The sequence below is a fragment of the Rattus norvegicus genome, chromosome 6 (genome assembly GCF_036323735.1).
Source record: "Rattus norvegicus strain BN/NHsdMcwi chromosome 6, GRCr8, whole genome shotgun sequence".
NCBI classification, from domain to species: Eukaryota; Metazoa; Chordata; class Mammalia; order Rodentia; family Muridae; genus Rattus; species Rattus norvegicus.
Window position 1 is genome coordinate 96,978,904 of NC_086024.1, and position 23,449 is coordinate 97,002,352.

Consider the following 23,449-nt stretch of genomic DNA (forward strand, 5'->3'; position numbering starts at 1 on the left):
GGCTTGATTTCCATTACAAATGATGTAACATTGCATATGTTAGTACTCCTAACACTTCTTGGGACTGTGCCTCAGGGATCACAATCTGTATAAGTTTAGAAGTTCTAAAAGCTAGTCATGACCTTGGTGTGTAGGTTTAGATAGTGTCCAGATTGGAATCCTGATGCTAAAGACTTAGTAAGACAAAAAAAAAAAGAGTTGAGAATTACTTAAGGCTATCTAGGTGCTACAAGGGCAGCACAAGGACATCTGCCCTTGCCTTGCAATGCAAGGCTTATAGAGAATTCAGAACTGCCATTGACTCAGATATAAAAAGAATGAAAGACTTTTTAGCTGACCTCCAAGAATACCTAACCTCCCTCTCAGACGTAGTCCTTCAGAATAGGAGAAGATTAGACCTGATATTCCTTAAAGAAGGAGCCTGTGTGCTACACTGAAAGAATGTTGCTTCTATGCAGACCATTCAGGAGTAATTAAAGACTCCATGAATAAACTTAAGAGAAAGGTTAGACAAAAGACAGACAGAGAAGCACATCAGGGATGGTTCGAGAGCTGGTTTAGTAGACCTCCTTGGATGACTACTCTGATATCTTCCCTTATGGAACCCTTCTTAGTTTTGCTTCTGCTTCTGATTATAGATCCATGTGTGTTAGAGAAACTAGTTAATAGGTTTGACTCCTACAAAAAGATAGAGACGCTCAACAAGGTTGGTTTGAGTCTTGGTTCACTTGGTCTCCCTGGATGACTACCCTACTCTCTGCTATATGGCTGGGCCATTACTAATAATTTTCTTGGTTTTAGTTTTTGGACCCTGCGTGACAAACAGGTTAATTGCTTTTGTTAAAAATCAAGTGAGTGCTGTGCGGTTGATGGTTCTGAGACAACAGTACCAGTCAGTTAGGACAACTTGTGAGACCAAATACGAGACTTGATATCAAAATTCTAAGATTAGAATTACTTAGTAGAAGAAGAGGGGAATGAAAGGAAAATTATACAGATTTAAGGTTTAAAAATATGAAGTTAAAAGAGTATGTTTCAAAATTCACAACCTCAGGACTAAACACTGTGAAAAGCAAGTACAGGCAGCCCCGCCCTGCCGCTAGAACTAACAGACCATAAAAGGAAAGAAATGCAGAACAGACCAGGAGTACCAGATCTGACTCACAGGCCACCTGGCAGGAAGAGATAAGCCCCCAGCCCCCGACATTCAGGACGCCCCAAACCTGCCAATGTGTGTGGCTATACCTTATTACCTCATCGTGTGAAATAGCCAATCATATGTGAACATGTCTATGTGCCTCGTTTGAATCCACCAATCCCCGTAACTATGCATCTGCTTCTGCTTCCCCAATCCCTATAAAAGCCCCATGCTGGAGCTGTTGGGCGCGCAAGTCCTCCGAAGAGACTGTGTGCCTGCAGTGTACCTGGGTTTTCCAATAAACCCTCTTGCTGATTGCATCCGAGTGGACTCGGCTCGGTCATTGGGCGCTTGGGACTCCTCCTGAGGGAAAGGTCCTCTCCGGGGGTCTTTCAATGGGGACAGAGTATTCTGCTTTCAGGCATGTAGTCTTTCCTGTCTACTGGTCTTCAGCTGTTCCTGTGGACTTTTGTCCTGAGTCCACCAGGCAGGCCACTTGGAGCAGAAAAGTCAGTTTTACCTCTGGTCCCGGGCCTGAAGTTGCTCCTCAGGGACTGCGTTTCAGCGTTCCATGAGGGCAGCAACCACAAGAGCCTGCCTCACCTTTTCTCAATTCCCTGTGCACAGGGGGCCCAGATGGTGCTAGATATTTTCCTCTAGAGTCAGGTATGTGGGCAGAGAGTAGTCTCTTCAGGCTTCCCAGGGGTGTCTGCCCCTCTGAAATCCTAGCTCTCCCTCCCATGGGATTTGGGTGCAGGGAGCTCTTTGACCAGGTCCCTTCAGATCCAGGCAGTCTGGACTGCAGCATTCCTGCAGCTTGAGTGCCCCTATCTTCCTGTTCTCTTGGGCCAGGGATGTGGGCAAGGGTGGTCAGTACTGGCGGTCTCTCCTGCCCTGCAGTCTCAGGAGTGCCCACCTGTCTGGGCAATGAGCTCTCTCTCGCTGGGGCTTTGGGTGGTGGGAGCTGTAGGCCGGGGATCAGCGAGGTTCGGGCCCCAGCTAGAAACCGGAAGTGTTCAGCGCAGAGGAATTTTTCCTTTGTGTGTCCTGAGTCCAACAGTCAGGTTACTTGGAGCAGAAAAGTTGGTCTTACCTCTGGTCTTGGGCCCGAAGTCACTCCTCAGACCTCGATTTCAGCTCTCTGTGAGGCAGCAACCAGAAGGGCCTGCCCCGTCTTGTCTCAGGACCCTGTGCACAGGGGGCCCAGATGGCGCTAGGTGTTTTCCTCTAGAGTCAGGAATGTGGGCAGAGAGTAGTCTCTTCAGGCTTCCCAGGGGAGTCTGCCCCTCTGAATGTCTAGCTCTCCCTCCCATGGGATTTGGGTGCAGGGAGCTCTTTGACCAGGTCCCTTCAGATCCGGGCACAATCAGGACCACAGCATTTCTGCAGCTTGAGTGCCTCTATCTTCCTGTTCCCAGAGGTCTTATACAGTTTGCTCTTGGGCCACGGATGTGAGCAAAGGTGGTCAGTACTGGAGGTCTCTCCTGCCCAGCAGTCTCAGGAGTGCCCAACTGTCTGGGCAATGAGCTCTCTCTCCACAGGGTTTGGGAGCAGGGAGCTGTGGGCTAGGATCAGCAAGGTTCAGGCCCCAAGATTAGAGTTATTTTTCTATTGCTGTGATACAGTATCATGACCAAGACAACTTACATAAGAGTTTCTTTTGGGTTTACAGTTTGTGGTGGTTTGAACAGAAATGGCTTCATTGTAGTAGATGCAGCCTTGTCAATGAAGGAAGTGTGTCATGATGGTGGGCTTTGAGATCTCAGATGATCAAGCCAGGCCTAACATCTCTTCCTCTTCCTGCTGCCTGCTGATCCTAATAGGTTGTGAGCCTTTGGGGGCCACTTGCTTCTACACACTTGAGGGAATTTGTCAACCGGCCAGGATAAGTAAGCTCAAGGCTGGAATCTGACTTTGGGGTAGGACTCAGAAAACAGGCCCAGATTAAGAACATTTACATTTGAGTTAATGCAAAGCTCAGAGCAGGCTCCAGCTGAACCACATGTGGCATTCCTTTTGTCTTGGTCATCCTCACTGAACCCTAGGAAGGTGTTTACAGGATTTTGTTTATTGTCTTGCTTGTTTCTAGACACAAAACCGATCTCATTATTCTGCATGTAATTAAAGTAGTATAAAAGCAGATTGGAAAATAATAAACCCACTTTACCCTCAGCATTGGCTGGAGTCATGTTACAGTATTGTCTAATTGTTTTTTCTTCTTAATCCTCACTCCTGCCCTGGGGAACCTGTTGACTGAGCTGACTTGGTCACTAATACAGAACTCTTGGCTCCTCTAGCACCATGTCTGCCTGCGTGCTTCCAGGTTTCTTGCCATGATGATAACAGACTGAACCGCTGAATCTGTAAGTCAGCTCCAATTAAATGTTCTCCTTTATAAAAGTTACCGTGGTCATGGTATCTCTTCCCAGCAGTAAAACCCTAAGACAGAATGTGGTACCAGGGACTGGCATATTGCTGTGACTGGCCTGACCAGGTTTTTACTTGGAATAATATGGAACAATTTAGGACTTCAGACTAGAAAAATGATTGAACTGTTGTGGAGGCTGATGGGCCAAACTATCAAAGCATGAAAGCATAAGATTCAAATTGAGTCTTAACTACTGGAAGACACACCCCTCCCCAACCCAAGTGAGACACAAGAATGGAATTCAATGCAAATGCAAGAGGTTTATTTTCCAGTATGTGGGGGTAGACCCTCAATCGCCCCTTGTGGCAAGTGACTATAACAAGCAGTTTTTATACCTTTTAGGTGTATAGGTTACATCAGCAAAGTTACAGTTTAAACTTATTGCCTAAGCATATAGACCTTTGAATCTGATGGTTAGCAAGCATGGACGGATTATGACATGCCTTGGAACTCTATCTGACCAGAGGTTCCAGTGACTGTCAGTAGTACATTGTGTGTGTGTGTGTGTGTGTGTGTGTGTGTGTGTGTGTGTGTGTGTGTGTGTTTTAAGAATGTTCCTGCTCTTCTCGAGAACTGCGGGTGTAGAATGGAGCTTGGCCTAGCATGACCTGAGGCAGGTGGGAATAAGACTGGTGAAAGTCCCTACGATCCTTCAGAAGATAATGATGCTGAAGGTGACTCAAACTGTGGGGGGCCAGACTTAAAACATTTCAGAGGAGAAAAATTTTAGTATGTGGCCTTGAGACTGTTTTTGTGATAATTTTTTAAAGAGATGTCTACTTTCTAGCCATCCCAAACAAACATACAAAGAAACAAAAATCTACCTAAGCTAAACTTCAGTTTGGACTAATTACATTTGCAGAGGAAATTTCAAAACAGCCTAGCAAGGACTGTGTCCTGTAGTTATTAACTGCCATGCTTATGCAGATCTAAAATGAAAAGGAACAAGCTGAACAAGAAAAAATACAAAATATACAATTTGAGGAGAAAGGGGCATAAAGAAGCATAAACAGATTAAAGGAAAGCCTGATGCTAAATGGAATAAAGGGAGTGGTGACTTCAGAAAAAGGCCCCACCTAGTTAAGCTTTCAACTTGTGAAAAGGAGTTAAAGAAAAGCTTAGAGCCAGGTGCTGTGATATACACCTTTGATCGCAACACAAAGAAGGAAGAGGCTCGTGGATCTCCAATTTCAAAATAAACATGGGCTGTGATAGCAAGAGAAGTAACAGCAGAAAGTCAGTCATTTACAAATACTTTGTGGTTTGAGATCAACAGCACACACAACATAACTGTAGACTAACTCATAACTATGAAGGATGTGGGAGCCACCCTTGGGCTACCCTTGTACAGCAGCTCTTATAAAGGAAAAGATTAACTGAGGCTGGCTTACAGTTCAGAGGTTGAGTCCATTATCGTCATGGCAGGAAGCATGGCAGCATGGAGGCAGACATGGAGCTGGAGTGGTAGCTGTGGGTCCTACATCCAGATCCCTAGGCAGCAGAAAGAGAGCTGGGCCTGGATTAAGCATTCGAAACCTGAAAGGCTACCCCTCCCCCAACACTGTTTGACTTAGTCCAACAAGGCCACAGTTAATACCATACCAGCAATGAGTGTATTTCTCATAGCCTTCCTGTACTACAGTACTATAGGAAGGAAAGCCACAAGCTAACAGAAACAAACTTGCTAAAGTGTACATAAGACATTTTTTTCCCATCCCAAAAGCCTCCCTGTTTCTTCCAACAAGGTCAATAGAATCTTTGGCCCCTGGCCTTGAGCCTCAGGTGCACCTCCTCTTATACTTCAGTGCTGTAGTAGGTGGGGAAATAAATCTGCCAACAGGCCTCATCCTGCCTTGAGTCTGCCTATCAGACTTTCTTTCTTTCTTTCTCCCTTTCTTTCTTTCTTTCTTTCTTTCTTTCTTTCTTTCTTTCTTTCTTTCTTTCTTTTTTTCTTTCTTTCTTTCTTTCTTCCTTCCTTCCTTCCTTCTTTCCTTCCTCCCTCCCTCCCTCCCTTCCTCCCTCTCTCCCTCTCTCTCTTTCTTTCTTTCTCTGCTTCAGAGAAGTGACAAAACAGCTCCCAACACTTTATTTTGGCCTAAAAAGCTTTGAGATCTTTGAAAACAGCATACTCTTTTAAGCATATCTTCTAGATATAAAAGGAAGAAAACACACCTATCACAGTAGCTGCCATGGGGAGCAAAGTAACCAAGCAGTCCCGTGTATCAAATGGCATGTCTCAGGTGTTCAACCACGATGCATATCACAGGCTGCTATACATTCCACCAGCTGCTTCAAGCTAGTCATCTGCACCTCCCCACTCTTCTTCAGATGGTGTAAGCATTCTGGATAAGGATTGTTCCAAATATTTCTTTATATCCACTCTCTATATACAGTAACTCACATCGCTGAGGTTTAAATTACTTTTGTTCTCTCCAAAACTGTGGTGGAAAATCCCAGTTCAAAGTGTAGAAAAAGGCTTGGCCTGTAAGAGAAGATTAAGTCATGACACACATATATATTATTTATATATTATATATAATATATAAATAGTATAAATAAAAATATTCAAATACATTTATTTATAATAATAATATGTACAAATAATATAATAATATAACAGGGCTTAGTGATCAGGGCCTAGTGGCTATGGCATCTACGTCCAGCCCTCTGATAGGCTAAGGCAAGAAGTTGCAAGTTTGATTATTGAGTAGGCTACAGGTTGAGGTCAAGACCAGTTTGGACAAATTAGTCATACTCTTCCTCAAGACAAAATGTGAAAAATGAAGGAATAGAACCAAGGAGATGGCTTTACTGTAGGCATGCAGACCTGAACTTAGATTCATAGAAGTCATGCAAACCAGCTATGTCGATGGCTCTGTTAGCTCAGGTCTCTGATGGGGACAATGACAGTTAGAGAGAGGAGAATCCCCAGAAGTTTATAAGCCAGCTAGTCTACTGTACACGGCAATAGACAGGAAGTTGTCTCAAATGATGTAGAAGGTTGGAGGCTGATCTTCAATGTTGCCCTTGACCTCTGCCTGCACCCAACGGTGTAAGCAGGCCTGTATTAACACATACATCATACACACAAGATGTTTTTTAGAATAGACTGAAGGTGTAGTTAGGTGGGAAAGTGCAATATTGGCTTACAGACAATTCTGCTAGTCTCCACCCAACAGCTACCAACCAACAGCTTGCACTGTTGTGAGTTACTGCCTTGTGTGAGTCAGATGACTGCTTGCTACCCCAGCACTCTTTACTCTTTCTCTCTATGTTGACACATAGCCAAGTCTCTTCTCTTCCTCTCTTTCTCTCTGTCCTCCCCCACCCCCTTATCCCTTTCTCTGCCTCTACTCTTTTTCAGGATCCTCCTCCCTTCCCCCTCTAGAAATCTTCTCTATATCAGGTCTGTCGCCTGGCATGATTTCCCTTACTCCTGCCACATTATTATGGTACCTTACATTTCATAACATGTATGCCTAGTATGTGCAAAGGCTGTAGTTTCAACCCCCAGTTCTGAAATGAAAAAAGAAGCAAACTAGACATTGGGCTTGGTGAAGGGGGGTTTGTCCTACACTTCCAAGTCTTCTGCCAGCCCAGGCTGCAATTCTCCTCTCCAGAGGACACAGCAGCACAACACTGTGTTAGAGTCAGAGATCATAGATCTGACCCCTCACATGACACTAGTGACACTGATGCCTTCAGGTAGGGCTCCTCAGCCTTCAGAACTGTGGACATTTATATAGTCTACAGGTAGCCAGTAAGTGGCATTGCCATTCAGAAGCACAAGTGAATTGGGACAATGTTAACTACACTGCTACAAGTCCTTAGTTAGGTTTCTGTTAACCACATTCTAAGTTTGCATTCTTTTTTTTCTTCCATTTTTATTAAATTGGGTATTTCTTATGTTTCAAATGTTTTTCCCTTTCCTGGTTTCCTGTCCATCAGCTCCCTAAACCTTCCCCCTTGCCCATTCCCCTTCTATATGGATATTCCCCCCCACATACACCCCCCATTACCACACCCCCAACAATCCCCTACACTGAAGGTCCAACCTTGGCAGGAACAAGGGCTTCCCCTTCTACTGGTGCCGCAACAAGGCTATTTACTGCTACCTATGAAGTTGGAAACTAACATGGGTCAGTCCATGTATAGTATTTGGGTAGTGGTTTAGTCCCTGGGAGTTCTGGTCAGTTGGCATTGCTGTTCTTATTGGGTAGCAAACTCCTTCAGCTCTTTCGGCTCTTTCTCTGATTCTTCCAACGGGGAACCGTTCTCAGTTCAGTGGTTTGCTGCTGGCATTCGCCTCTGTATTTGACATGTTCCGGCTCTGTTTCTCAGGAGATATCTGTCTCCAGTTCCTGTCAGCATGCACGTCTTAGCTTCATCAATCTTATCTAGTTTTGGTGGCTGTATATGTATGGGCCACATGTGGGACAGGCTGTGAATGGCCATTCCTTCAGTCTCTGCTCTAAACTTTGCCTCTCTATTCCCTGCCAAGGGTATTCTTGTTTCCCTTTTAAAGAATGAGTGGAGCATCTACATTTTGGTCATCCTCCTTGAGTTTCATGTGGTCTGTGCATCTTGGGTAATTCCAGCATTTGGACTAATATCCACTTATCAATGAATGCATACCATGTGTGTTTTTCCGTGATTGGATTACCTCACTCAGGATGATATTCCAAATCTGCATTCTTAAATATGTTAAATGTTATTTTATTCAAGAAGGTACCACATACTCTTGTACAAATAAAAGATAGAGGACAAAGTTTACTTTATTATTAATTACATACTGAATAGAAAGTTGTATCAAAAATTAAACTCAAAAGTACTCACTGGCCTGCCTTCTGTGTGCACGCTTACTGTGCATATGCTGTTTGTCATCCTCAACAAGTGGCTCAGACATCCTTGGTGGCTCTTTCAATCCCTCTTTGCCTTCCACAATGTATATTGCGAGTCTGGATCCTGTAAAAGAATAAGAATAACATGAACCAGAACCAGACCTTCCTCTTCTTGACCTGTGTCTGAGAACCGAGTGTCTCCTTTAATGAACTGTACTGTCATTCAATCAATATTGAGCTTTGTCAGCCACTGGCAAACTTGAACTGGAATTAAACCATCGCACCAATATCTACATGCACTGGCAGATGCTGTCCTCTGGCTTAGCACAGGACAAAGATGGCGTCAATTTTTTCCTACTCTTAAACAGTGAGTGCTCTTCTTCTTCCTTCTCAGGATCACATGCATCGATATAGCCTATGAGTACACAAAAGAGATCAGAGTATCTAGGATTTAATTATCTGGCTGATTATGGTGCTACACACTGTTAATCCTGAGTTATCAAGCCTCCATAGTACCAAGGGGTTCCTCTCCCAGTGATGACAGATATGGCCATACTCTGCTACATATCCAGCTGGAGCCATGGGTACCCCTGTGTAATCTTTGGTTTGGGTTTAGTCCCTGGGAGCTTTAGGGGTTCTGGTTGGTTGATATTGTTGTTCTTCCTATGAGGTTACAAACCCCTTCAGCTCGTTCAGTCCTTGGCCTAACTTCCCCATTGGGGTCCCCAAACTCAGTCCAATATTTGGCTGTGTGCATCTGCATCTGTATTGGTCCAGCTCTGGCAGACCCTCTCAGAGGACAGCTATACAGGGTTCCTATCAGTAAGCACTTCATGGCATCAGCAATAGTGTCTGGGTTTGGTGTCTGCAGATGGGATGGATCCCTAGATTGGGCAGTCTCTGGATGGCCTTACCTTCAGTTTCTGCTCCACTCTTTGTCCCTGCATTTTCTTTTGACAGGAGGAATTCTGGATTAATATTTTTGAGATGAGTGGCCCCACCCCTCAAGTGGGGGCTATGCCTATCCATGGATAAGCTCTCTACAGTTTCTATCTCCCCTTTGTTGGGTATTTTAGTTAAAGTCCTCCATATTGGATCCTGGGAACGTCTTGGGTACTTGGTATCTGGCACTTTCTAGTGGCTAACACCAGTTCCCCATCCCCACTGATACACACCCACTTTCAAATTCCTGACCCTCTGTCCTTCTCCCTCATCTCCTCCCATATCTGAACTGCCCCCCCTTTCCTTCCCAGATTCCTCACTCCCTCTACTTCCAAAAGATTACTCCCTTCCCCCTACTGAGTAGCACTGTAGAATATACACTTCTGTGTGATGTTCTTTCTTCTTGGGTTTTATATGGTCTGTGAGTTGTATTGTGAAAATTCCGAGCTTCTTTTTGGCTAATATCCACCTATCAGTGAGTACATACCATGTATGTTCTTTTGTGTCTGGGTTACCTCAGGATGATATTTTCAAGTTCCATTATTTGCCTGACAATTTCATGAAATCATTGTTTTTAATAGCTCAGTAGTACTCCATTGTGTAAATGTACCACATTTTCTGTATCCATTCCTCTGTTGAGGGACATCTGGGTTGTTTCCAGATTCTGGTTATTATAAATAAGGTTGCTGTAACATAGTGGAGTATGTGTCCTTGTTGTATGTTGGAGCATCTTTGAGTGTGGACCCAACAGTGGTATAGCTGGGTCCTCAGGTAGAGCTATTTCCAATTTTCTGAGGAACCTCCAGACTGATTTTGATTTCCACAGGGGATGTTGCAGCTTGCAATTCCACCAGCAATGGAAGAGTGTTCCCCTTTCTCCACATCCTCACCAGCATCTGCTATTACCTGGGTTTTTGATCTTAGCCATTTTGACTGGTGTAAGGGGGAATCTCAGGGTTGTTTTGATTTATATTTCCCTGATATTTACATTTCTTTAAGTGCTTCTTGTCCATTTGAGATTCCTCAGTTGAGAATAGAGCTCTGTTCCCCATTTATAATAGAGCTATTTGGTTCTCTGGAGTCTGACATCTTAAGTTCTTTGTATATATTGGATATTAGCCCTCTATCAGATGTAGAATTGGTAAACATCATTTCCCAAAATGAAAGCAGTGTTAAAAGGAAAACTCATAGCTATGAGTGCCTTCAAAAAGAAACTGGCGAGACCATACATTAGCTGCTTGACAGCACACATGAAAGCTCTAGAACAAAAAGAAGCAAATACACACAAGAGAAGTAGATGGCAGGAAATAATCAAACTCAGGGCTGATATCAACCAAATTAAAAAAAAAAAAGGAACTATACAAAGAATCAACAAAACCAGGAGATGGATCTTTGAGAAAATTAACAAGATAGATAAACCCTTAGCCAGACTAACCAGAGGGCACAAAAAGAGTATCTAAATTCACAAAATGAGAAATGAAAATGGAAACAAAGCAGAAATTGAAGAAATTTTTAAAAATCATCAGATCCTGCCACAAAAGCCTTCACTCAACAAAAGTGGAAAATCTAGATGTAATGGATAATTTTTTAGACAGATACCAAGTACCACAGTTAAATCAGAATCTGATAAACCATCTGAACAGTCCCATAACTCCCAAGGAAATGGAAGCAGTCATTAAAAGGCTACCAACTGAAAAAGCCCCTGGACCAGATGGTTTTAATGCAGAATTCTATCAGATCTTCAAAGAAGTCCTCATACCAATCCTTCTCAAAGTATTTCATAAAATAGAAACAGAAGGAACACTACCTAATAAATTCTGTGAAGCCACAGTTACACTAATACCTAATCCACACAAAGACCCAAGAACTTCAGATCAGTTTCCCTCGTGAATATTGATGCAAAAATACTCAATAAAATTCTTGCAAACTGCATCCAAGAGCACAACAGAATGATCATCCATCATGATAAAGTAGGCTTCATCCCAGGGATGCAGGAATGGTTCAATATATAGAAATCCATCAATGTAATCCACTTTATAAAAAAACCCAAAGAAAAAATACATGATCATCTCATTAGATGCTGAAAAAGCATTTGACAAAATTCAACTCTCCTTCATGCTAAAAGTATTGGGGAGAACAGGAATTCAAGCTTCATTTCCATTCTTGACCTAATGATGGACAAAGTAGTTGAATTTGTTTATAGATGTTTAATTGGAAATATTTACAGGACAAAACAAGCCCAAAAGTCATTTCTTTTCTTTCTTTCTTTCTTTTCCTCTTTTTTTTTGTTTTTGTTTTCCTCTCCTATTTTAAATTTCTTTTAGGTCTCCTTGTACCTGGGTCTCATTACTTGGGCCATTTTGAGGATCGTTTATTATGGATAATGATTCTAGAGTGTGGCTATACTTACTGCTGCATTAATGTTAAGGTCAGTACCCCTTGAAACTCTTCCAGTAGTCTTTACAGAGCATATGTCAAGTTTTACCCATTACGTACACATCAACAACTTAGCTTGAAAGAAGTGGATCTTATCCAGTGAAAATCCATGATAAATTTTAAAGATATATTTAAGTAAGCAACTATTGATAGCTGATTACATACTAGAGCATGATAACAAGACTACCTACATTTTTCTTGTCTTTTTAAAATGTATTAATATTAGTATTATTTTATTACACATATGGTGGTTTGCCTATATATGTGACTACATGCCTGATATGTATGGAGGTCAGAAAAGGGCATCAGATCCCCAGGAACCACCATGTGGGTGCTAAGAATCAAACCAGGGTCTTCTGGAAAAGTAGCCAGTGCACTTAACTGGTCTGAATCTCTCTGGCCATATCTCCTAGTCTTGTTCTTGTCATTCATGTCTAATTGAATATGTCAAAAATGTGAATCAGTAATTTCTTAAATTCCCATGTATTACATAAATATTTTCAATTTACTAAAAATGCCCTCCACATTACAACATTCTTCTTTCTTTTAAGGGCAAAATGCTCTATGAGAGTTGTGTATTCTAAATTCTCCCCATCTGCTTCACCTTACTCAACTGTTTGACTCTGTTGTCAACCTCGCACTTGTTGAAACGTTCAGTGACTTTCACCTTGCCAATAGCTCCGGTGTGCACTCGTAGCCAGCCCCACATAGCCAGGCAGCAGCAGCTGACCAGATGCTCTGGTTTCATGAGTTGTCTGTACCAGTCCTCCCAGACAGCTGTCATTCTGGTTGCTCAGGTCACACATAGTAGACATTGGTGTGCTTCCCACATTCAGTCTGACAGGATCCCTTCGTCCTGTAACTGTCTCTGTCTCCATCACCTCTCACCCCTGCTTGTTTCATCCTTTACCCACCCAGATCATTTTAGTAGCCTGTTAATCTATTATTAAGCAAAATGATATTGAAAATAAGGTTAGTTCATGTCATTTCCCTGTTGGAAACCCTATAGAGCAGTGGTCCTCAGTCTGTGGGTTATGACCCCTTTGGGGAATTAAATAACACTTCCACATGGGTCCCATGAGAGATATCCTGAATATATTTACATTTCAGCTCATAAAAGTAACAAAATGACATTTATGAAGTAGCAATGAAAATAATTTATGGTTGGGGGTCACCACAACATGAGGAGCTATATTGAAGGGTCACAGCATTGGGAAGGTTGAGAACCATTGGTACAGCGGATCTCTTTCATTCAAAGTCAAGATTTACTTCTACTTCTTGAACCTTATGTGCTACTTTAACCCCTGTTCTAGCCCACTGACTGTTTCCTCTCCCTTCAGGTAATCAATCACGTGTCACACCACCTTCAGGTGTTTTCTTTCTAGGTATTATAGCCATTGTATTTAAAACTATAGCCACTCCCATCCCAGCAGCCCCAACCCTTGCCTTGCCAACACTTAAACCTTCTAAAAACTGAATAAGTGATTCCTTTTTATTGTCTGTGTCCTTCACTCATGCAATGCCACTGGGAATGTAGTTCTGCTTTTATCCAAGAAAGTAACCTAAGGCCCTGTGATAGTGCTCAACACTATAGCGGACCTTTAGTAAACAGTCCTGAGTTCAGAGTAAATGGATACACTCTTCATCTTAACAAAGACTGGAAGAAAGTACTAGGAACCAAAATGCTGTCCCTTTACAACTGTGACACTCAAAATTCACTCCTCAGTCTACGTGAATTAACTGCAAATGGAAATGCATGAGTTTCACTTTGGAACAAATCAGAAACTGAGGGTTGGTCCACTGGGGTGATCTAAAGTACCCTTTACATCTTATAACTCACCTACACTTTGCTTGAATAGTCTGAGAAGGAACATGCAGACTATCGTGAGTATTTTTTTATTTTTTTATTTTATTAAATTTTTAAATCATACAGTTAATATTACACAATGACATAAATCCTTCTAATGGTCTGTCATGATTTTCACACCATTTATAGGTAACTTTTATTGGTCTATCTATTTATTTATTGGCTTTGGACTTACTAACATTTGTATTACTTTGAAATTTCTAAAACTTAATCTTCATAAACATATTTACTAATTTTCTTGAACTCCTTGGTAATTTCATATGCAGATAATGTAGTTAGGTCATACACACCCCCAGTCCACCCTCCAACTCCTTCCAGACTCTTCTCCCACCCTACCCCCCACCCCCATCAAGATGCCCAACCAAAAGCAAGTCTTGGTTTTGTTAGAACTCTGAGCCCCATCAGTGCTTCCTGAGTGCTGAGTGTGCAAGTGAGCAGGGCCATCTGCTGGAGCATTGACAACCTATGCGGGCCACAGCCCTGAAGAAAGTTCTTTCTCCTTCCCAGGAAGCCATCAGTTGCCAAGCTCCTGTGCTAGGCTTAAGACATTGTGAGGCCTTTCCTGTGGACACCAGGATGGTGACTGCGTGAACAGGGGACCGCAGCCTCTCTGGCTTCCTGAGAGCAGCAGCTTCATCAGGTCCAGAAGACATAGTTTTGTAGCACTCCTGCTTAGCCTTCGGCTTGTGAGGTGTTTCGGCTCTCTCTTGCTGATACCCTCTAAGCTGTGAAAGAAGTGGGTGTATGTAGATGCCCACAGAGGGTGGAGCACCCCATCCTCACTCAGTGTCTAGGTGTCATTTTTCCTGTGAAATAAGAGGAACCTCCCAGGAGACAGGAGAAGGTCTATGTGGCATGTTGGTGGAGCAGCCCTTAAAAGTGGGTCAGGAAGGCACTAGTGGTTTTGTGATATATGTAAGTAAGTTACCAACTCTAATAGTGAAGAATAACTACTTTACTCCTTGTGTATTAGTTGTCAGCACAGCTAGACTGGGGACAAGTGATTCCCTTAATGAGCGCCTGGGGAATGTCTTGATGTCACCATATCCAGGTTTGCCTGTGAAGCTACATCAGCATGTATCAAAAATTGATACAGGCACAAACTCATTCACTCAACCCCTCATCTCATCTGGCTTAGACCCTGCCCTTAGTCAAGACCAAAGACAGCTCTTTATAAAACTTAGGCTGCAGTTGGTTGAGATAGACAGTAATTAAATAAATGTTATTAAAAATTAAAATAGGAATAGGATTTGATAATTCAGTACTTCCATACACTATAATAATTCTTTTGATCTCATATAAAGTAGGAAGAAAACAATACAGAATTATTGCAACACACTTAACTGTTCTGATCTTGCTTCCCCTCCTACCAAACTAGTCTGAGTTACCAGTTTTTAATGTGTGAGGCATCCTTGACAGCAGATCATCTAATGAAGGTAAGGCACACTATGCCACAGTAAGTCTTAACTAGCCTCTAGTGGGATATTCTATAATTTTTTTTAAAATTGTAGTGGCCTTCCTTGTAATCTCTTTATCCAGCGTCAAATGTGCTGGCTGACATAAAGCTTAAGTGGTAGCTGCTCTTAGAGTTTGCGTTTTCCTTCTCTATATCTGTGTGATGAGATTCCACTGCACTCCTGAGATTGGTTTCTGTTCGCTGGAGAAGAGATGGTTGTGAACCCAAGCGCTTCTCTTTCCTCTTTAGGGGTTAGAATTGCAGGAAACATCCTGCCACACTGCTGAAGCCCAGAGATTTGATGAAGTGTTTGAAAGTGCTTTCCAGCAGGAACACCCGCAAGTGTGTTCCCTTAATGAGCACCTGGAGAACGTCCTGACGCCATGTACGGTTTTGCCCGTGAGACTGTATTCTGATGCCAGGAATGTCCTAACTGGAATAATTGATTCTCCTGAAAACTTGAAGGAATTTAAAGATGACCTTGTTAAGGTGCTTGTGTGGGTGCTAATTCAGCACTGCTCCAAAAGGCTTACCATACAGGAGAATACTCACAAAACTGAGAATAAAGGAGAATCCTCACCAGTGGCTGGCATCAAACAGTCCACCATGCCCCAAATCCCTGGAAGACTTAGATAGTTCAAATTCAGACACTGTGCATGAAAGTTGTGATAGTAGTATTTTTGATAATGAACCAGCTATCAAAAACAGGAAGAAAAAAAAACTTAAGCTCAAAGTCTACCTTGTACAAATTTGCCTATTCCAGGGTCAGTAGATTCCCAGAGTGCAGATAAGCATTCTGCCGGCACTGGTACCAAAAATGATCTTTACAGGACGGTCATGTTGGGACTCATTGACAACAGTTGGGACTGTTGACAAAGGACAGCGAGAAGATGGGGCATATATTCCTTTCCCATCTCGCTTGCTGAGTTTACCTGAAGAATGGAGATCTAACTGCAAAATAATGGAGATGAGCCCCTTCTTTCCAGACGACTGTTATCAGTTTGTTCTAAGGGAATTGGAATGTTTCCACTCAGAAGGAAGGTCATGTGTACTAGAAGAAATTGCAAAGGATACAGCTTTAAAAGACTTGTACGTTCATACAGTGATGGCTTGTTACATTGGCTTATTTGGAATAGACAATGGTGTGCCTAGTCCTGGTCAGCTAGTAAGAGTCTACAATGGTGGCTTGCCCTGGTCTGGCACCTTGAATTGGCTCTCAGAAAAACCAAAGCTTTTCCACCTAGTTCGGAAAGCATTCAGGTAACTTGTTTTGATTATATACAAGTTGTTCTTTTTTTTAATCACTAGAAGATTCTTTTATTTGTTTTTTTAGATTTAGTTTGCGTGGATTTTTTTTATAGGACTCATTGGATTTCTCCAGTTAGTTGCTTTCATTTTTCCCTCATTTTGTTTGTTTAAATTTTGTTGTTGTGTCTGTTGTTTTTGTCAGTATTGAGGGTAGAACTGGATATCCTGCCTCTACCTTCAGAGTGCGGCTGTTAGAGGCATTGGCCACCACTGCCTAGTTTATAAGGTGCTGGCATCAAATCAGGGCTTTGTTGTGATGGTCAGCAAGTACGCTGCCAAGTGAGGTATACCTCCCTCTATGTTTTTTATCTGAAATGGATGATTTCATTTTAGGGGAGGCAGGCTGTTAAGATGTGATCTCAGACCAGCCTTGAGCTCATTCTAGATAGGCAGGGATGGCCTGGTCACCTTGCCTCTGACACTGTCACGTATGTGTCCCCCTGTGTCCTCTGTGACTTACTTCCACGTCCAAGTCTTAAAAATATTGAACAAATTGCTTTCATCTCCAAGGTTTTTTTTAATATTCTGAAATTGTTTATGTTCCTATTTTTTAGGTATACACTGAAACTAATGGTTGATAAAGCAAGTTTGGGTCCAATAGAAGGCTTTAAAGAACTGACCAACTGCCTCAGAGAGTATGAGAGGGACTGGTACATAGGCTTAGTGCTGGAAGAACAGTGGAAAGAAGTGATTCTAGAAGAAAAGCTGTGTTTGTTCTGCCTGGGGTATGAGTCTAGTATGGTAAGACATTTCCATGCAGAAACCTTAAAGATTGGATGTCAATATGTAAAGGGACAGATAATGTGACTTTCTAGCTATGGATAATGTGTTAATAACAGTTAGAAGGCATAGCCTTGGTTCTGTTATTAGATAGTATAACTTGGAGTAGCCGGTTCATTTCCTTCTGCTGGCTGAATAGGGAAATAGACTATACTGTGCAGTTACCACACAACAGGTGACCTAAAGACAGGGCATGCAATCTGCATAGCACAGTTGACAAAATGTGTTCAGGTTCAAGTATTCCCCCTTCAAGTGTAAGAATTACCACTTAATATTACCTCCAAAAAGAGAAATTAATTTGTAAGTAGTTCATAGATGTGCAAAAGTTCGTAGATGTGTTAGATGCTGGGGTAGGCCAACTCAGCACCATGGATCCTGGTCTAGGTGGTAGCAGAGTTGGTCAGCTCAGGTAGGAGGGCAGGGCCAGCTCTACTCAATCCTCAGACATCAACCCAGGAAGCAACCCAGACCAAGGATGTCCCCATGGCCTTTGGTGGTAACATGGGCCACAGATATGAACATCGATCCCTGCAACCACAGGGCCACACCTAGACATGATCCTTGGCCTCAGCACAGTCCCAGGGCCTCACCATGGCCTTAGGTGGCAGGGCAGGCTTTTCACATTAGGCTATTCCTCACTATCCTCTTGTCTCCAGTTCTTCCTCACTCCATCGTGTACACACCATTCTGATTCTCTTTCTCTCACATTTCTCCAACACTTAGGATATAATCTTAGTGATGCCTGCACCTCTGGGTGTCCTCTGCCCAACCTATGCTGTGTGCCAGCAAACAGGAATTGCTTCTCATTATTTGTCAATACATTCCACTCTACATTCCATTGCTGTTCCTCCCCAAAACAAAGTTTACAGTCCTGACTGACCTACATGTCAAACATCTGGCTGCTGGCCATCTGCCCAGCTCTCAGCTCACTTGGCCCTGAGCAGCAAGCATGGAGGTACATTTCTATCCTGTGTCACCTGTGACATTGTTTGTCAGGGCTCCCCAACATCACATTCTTTGCCTTCTCTGGGTAATCATTCTCAGAACCTTTGCTGCCTTTCCTCTTCTGTCTGACCTCTCAAGACTGTCACATCCTCAGCAATTTCCTCTGCAGCTCATCACCTACATACACTGGACACAGGCCAATCCATTCTAAAGACTGAAAATACCACCACCAAATTGATGTTAAACCGCATACACAGGCCTAACCCAACTGAACCACTTTATCACTTTCCTCCTATGTGTCACTTACTTTCTCTACCAGATGCTAAAATCTGACTCTCCTGACCTCTCCAAAGCTTACCCTTGGCCTCTAGGCAGTCTGCTCTTGTCTTCTAATGGAGAGCTAGAAAAACTCATTCAAAGAATAAAACCCAGAGGCCTGAGCTCTGGAGTTGGCTGTTCCCTGCTAGAAGCACAAGATGCCCTAGAAATGACAATTGAAAGTTTGAGAAGCTAAGAAATGCTTTGTGAAAAAAAAAGTACAGCTCAGGGTTTCCAAAGAAGGAGGAGTAAAGCTGGGGATCCTAATAACTGAACACACAGGGCTGGAGATAGGTTCTAATTCAGAGGTGGAGAAGTCAGGGTAATGTGAATTCCGACTCCTGTAATCTGGCTTAAGGGGCCTAGATTTCTTTTGGCCCCAGTCACCACTCATTGGATGTACATCCTCTCTAGACATAGTTTTAAGGTGTTGTTGTAAAAATATAAGAAATATAAAAGTATTGGTTGTCTTTTACCTCACTAGGTCCGGCACCTCAGTGTCCCAAGATATCTTCTAAATATGTTGGAAGAAACACATCCCAACTCCGCGGTGGCCCAGTGTCTCTTGCTGCCGCACACTTTCCTACATTCAAACTGTCACATAAAAGAACACAATAATCTTTGACCCAATTGATAAGATATAATTGACCACCTAAACATACAAAGCCCAGTACCATCCATCCCTTAAGAACATTTGTAACAACCTGTGAAGGTACGGCATGGAATCCTAATGTTACCCACCATGGCTTCTCACACTCTCCTCTCTCCTGTCTCCTCCTTTCTCCTGTAGTCTCCTCCTCTTTCAAACTTCTCTCCTGCACATCCTTCCTTCTCCTCCAATGACAGGCCTCCTTTATCCTGTACCTGCCCCTCAACTGTACTTTACAAATTCAATGGGGAGGTTCTGGTGAAGTCACCTGATTCCTGAGTACTTGACTAGGCAGCTGTCCTTGGGCCAGTGTAATTAGCATCAAAATACAGATAACTTCAGGGCAAACCACATTTCCCCCTTTTTGTCCAGTTAAAAAGCCTTTTCACTTATATATAAATTGAGTACAATTATTACCTTTCTACAATTTATAAAGCATATGATATTCTCAACACCCAGTCCATCACTATATCAGTTAAACAGAACATTTAGTTATCCATTCCAGCTTAAGAAAGGCTTAAAATCTACATTATATCTTGGCTAGCTTGTATACTATCTGACAACTATTCAATAAAATATGTATATTCAGAGTTAAACAGCCTGATAGGCTATGAGACTATAATCGCTCTTCAACCCCATCAGAAATCTGAGAATAACCAAATATCTATACACATAGGAAGCCTAACATGGCTTCTAGAACTGAGAGGTTGCAGAAACAAATCTCCACTAGCACAGTCCCCTGTTAGTAACATGTGAGCACAAGTCTTCAGCCTTCTGGCCCAAAATCAACTTACAGACTCTAGAAATGCAGATTTTGAAGGGCTGATCACCCTGTCTTGGCAGGGTTTATCAGTCAACTATTCTGCATAATTTGTCCTTTTCTGGACAGTATTAGTCTGCAGATGAAACAGGTAGTTTTGTGTAGTGGCTGCCTAGCCACCAAGTATTGCCTCACCTGGACATAGAGATGTCCAAATTTTTCATTAAATCCACCAAAGGGTAAGTATTAGGAGCAGATATGTCTCAACAAAAGATAAATGACTTTAAATCTCAAATTTTGTGGATTTCTGACGTTTTAGAAAAACATCTATCTATATAAGACAATCTGGACTCTTTTCTACATATCCAATATATTATCTTGAAAGTACTCTCACAAACTCAGAGCCATGAATTTGCTATTTGAACCTTAACTCACAGGTATAATCAACTCAGAAGTTTATAATGACAACAATAGAAGGACTGGCTCTAAACCTTGTACTTTTAAACTCTTATAACAAATAAATTTTATACCAAAACAAAGATATGATTTAAGTTTAGTTACCAAATGAGATTATAACTGTACAATTCAATCTAGATAATTCCTCCCTTTTAAATTACAACCAATTTTAAATTCCACATAAAAACAACTTTAGAATAACCACTTTCAGCCCCCCAGAGTCCAGGGAATTGGGGTGACGACTCCTCTATAATTTCTTCAAGCTGTACATGGGCGTTGAGATATCTTTCAGGGTAGGGGGTAGGATGATATAAAGCAAATGCTGTAGCCGATGGCTCCTGACTGGACCCAGCTGGAACTCCTTGAGACCAGGATTCCAAGTAGGCACACTCTGTAAAATACAACTCTCAAGACAAAAGTTTAGAATCGAAATCTCTCTTTGTTTGATTCTCCTGCATTAATTTTTCAGGCGGTCTACCTCTATCAAATCTGATCAGTATGACTCTGTGAGGTTTTCAGAGCCTAATCATACTTTTTAAAAATAAAAAGACAAAATCTTTTCCCCAAAATATTGTGTTCCTTAGTCTGTAACCAGAAAAGCTTGTATCTTGTACTCTCTCCCAGAGTAATAATATAAAACTCAAAGTCACACCCATTATGAATATTAAACAATTTTTTAAAAGAAGAAGCAAGCTAAACAATGAGTCTGATAGGCTTTTGTACTCTATGATATCAGGAAATGAACCCAAAATTCCCGTGGAGCCCACATTAAGAGAATTCGAGCTTCCTGTTGTGGTAAATATCAAAAGTAACCACAAACCTTTGCTAGCCAGCATCAACGAGCCATATGGCCTTTAGTGGGATAATTCATAAAACAAACCAAATACCTTCTATCAGTTCCAGTATCAATAAGTAACACATCAAACCAGGAATTTAGCCCAAAATATCTCAATCTGTCAAGCTCTCTACCCAGAGCCACAGATTTTTATTTAACCTTAGTAACTTCTATAATATATGTCTGCATTCACTCTCCCTGGTGTGACAGATATTTATCACAACTCTCTACTTGGAGTTAGTGACCAATTTTTCCCTATCTAAGTTCCAAATCATAGATGAAAATCTCCACGTGATTCAGGTAATCTCTTTACTCTCATTAAAACAAACTTAAACATCTTCTATCAATTCTAAAACCAATAAGCAACTTAAAACTCAGGACTTTAGCCCAAAATATATTCATCTGTTAAACTCTCTACCCGGAGCCACAGATTTTTCTTTAACCTTAATAACTTCTACAATATATGCCTGCATTCACTCTCCCTGGAGTTACAGACATTCATCACAACTCTCTACTTGGAGGTAGTGACTAATTTTTCCCTATTTTTTGAACCGTGGATGAAAATCCCCACCTGATTCTCTTTACTCTCTTTTCCTAAAAACTAATTCTGGGGTTATGTTTGTAACCCCAGAATTGGATGGAGTAGAAAATGGGAAAAATTCCAGGGTCTTCCTGGCTAACTGGTTCAGGACAAAACAAAGCTCCAGGGTCAATGAGAGACCCTGCCCCAAATAATAGAGAGCAATAGAGGAAGGCAGTAGACATTTTCCTCTGACCTTCACGCTTTTTCCAGGGATGAAAAAAAGGCAGACAGAGAGAGAGAGACAGAAAATCAGAATTTATCTGATTTTATCTATGAAAGTTATATTTTTAGAAACTTTTTTGAGAAGTACAAATGTCAAAGCAGCAATAAAATTTAGGACTTTTTTGTTCGACATCGAAGAATTACATACTTATAATGGTATGAAAATTACTAATTACTTCATGACAAAGACTCAAGTCATAGAGCTGACCTTACTTTATGCATTGCTAAATTCTTTTGAGGGAGACAGGACAAACGAGACTCTCTGGGTTAGTTCACACAGACTAAGTAATCCAATGGTCTATTAATATAAAATGTTACTTACTCTACCAAACTCCTGAAAATAACTTTGTTAACCACATCATGGGAACATTTGTCAGGTATGTCTTTTCCTTTCAAAGTGGTCTTCTCTGAGGGGAAATACAGAGGGTCAGAGGGCCTTGTGTACACAGACAAACAAACACTGAGAAAGCCGGGAAAGTTAGACATACAGACTTGTCTCTTCACAGAAAGGATGTAATTTACAACTTGGTGATTTTTTTTTCTATCTGTAGGCCATGATTCACATGAATTCCCTGGATTACTATGTTCATTTATCAAAGATTGTTTTTACCCCCTTAAGTCTTTTTTTTTCCCCTTTGGTCTCCTCCATGGTTTGTCTCCTCAGTCACTGCCCACAGGACTCTGAGAAGTCATAGGAATATGCAAGCGCAGACTCAAAGCCCAGCTTCATCTCCAACGTTGTGGAAAGGGACTATACATCATCAGGCAGTACGCTATGATCCTGTATGCCACTAGGACAGAGCCCAGGGAGAGTGACCTGCCAGGATGTCCATGTTGGAACCCCCTTAAGTGTTGAGCATTACTTCTCAGTTACTAAAACCTATGAGAGATGTCATTTATACTTTTCAACAGCCTAAGTGGCCTCTATGGTATCTTAGGGCCAGACCAATCCTGGCTCCCACAGGCATGGTTTACCTCTCCCTTATCTTAAGCATTGCTTCTAAGTCAACAGAACCCATCTTTAAGGAAGACGTCATATGTACTTTGTAAGGATTTCAATGTAAACATATCTTAAACTTTGTTGTTTAGTCAGGACTGAGTTAATTGTAACCAGGAAAGTTTTTTCCAAAATTATGCTGTGCTTAAGTATGGCTAAAATAAACCACCCAATGACAGATTCCAGAAGTTTGAACCAGTGACACATAACTAAAGTCTTACTGAACTGAATCTCACTCTTGCCTCTCCTCAGATCATTCTGCTGCTAGCCATAGAACTTGCAAGGACCCACACAGGAAAGCATATAAATAGTTGAAGCTGTGAGAGCAACAAACTCCATCTCAGCCTCAGGCACTCTTCTGCCATACCGGAAACTCCAGTTGGTAAAACTAGATCACAAATAACTCACCCACATACTCTTAACCCCTATACACTTCCACTGTGCTACACATACCCTATCTGACCGAGTCACAGGGTCTACTTCTCATT

At 41.9% G+C, this 23,449-nt stretch overlaps 1 non-coding gene and 1 pseudogene across 1 annotated transcript; one reads left to right on the top strand and one right to left on the bottom strand.

Annotated features, from left to right (window-relative positions):
- Positions 1-11,524: 11,524 nt before the first annotated feature.
- Positions 11,525-18,655, top strand: Pcnx4l1 (pecanex 4 like 1; annotated as a pseudogene).
- Positions 18,656-22,598: 3,943 nt separating this feature from the next.
- LOC120093316 (small nucleolar RNA SNORA73 family) lies at positions 22,599-22,802 on the bottom strand. The gene has a single exon (XR_005486420.1). It is a non-coding gene; the product is annotated as a small nucleolar RNA SNORA73 family (small nucleolar RNA).
- Between the last annotated feature and the right edge of the window lie 647 nt (positions 22,803-23,449).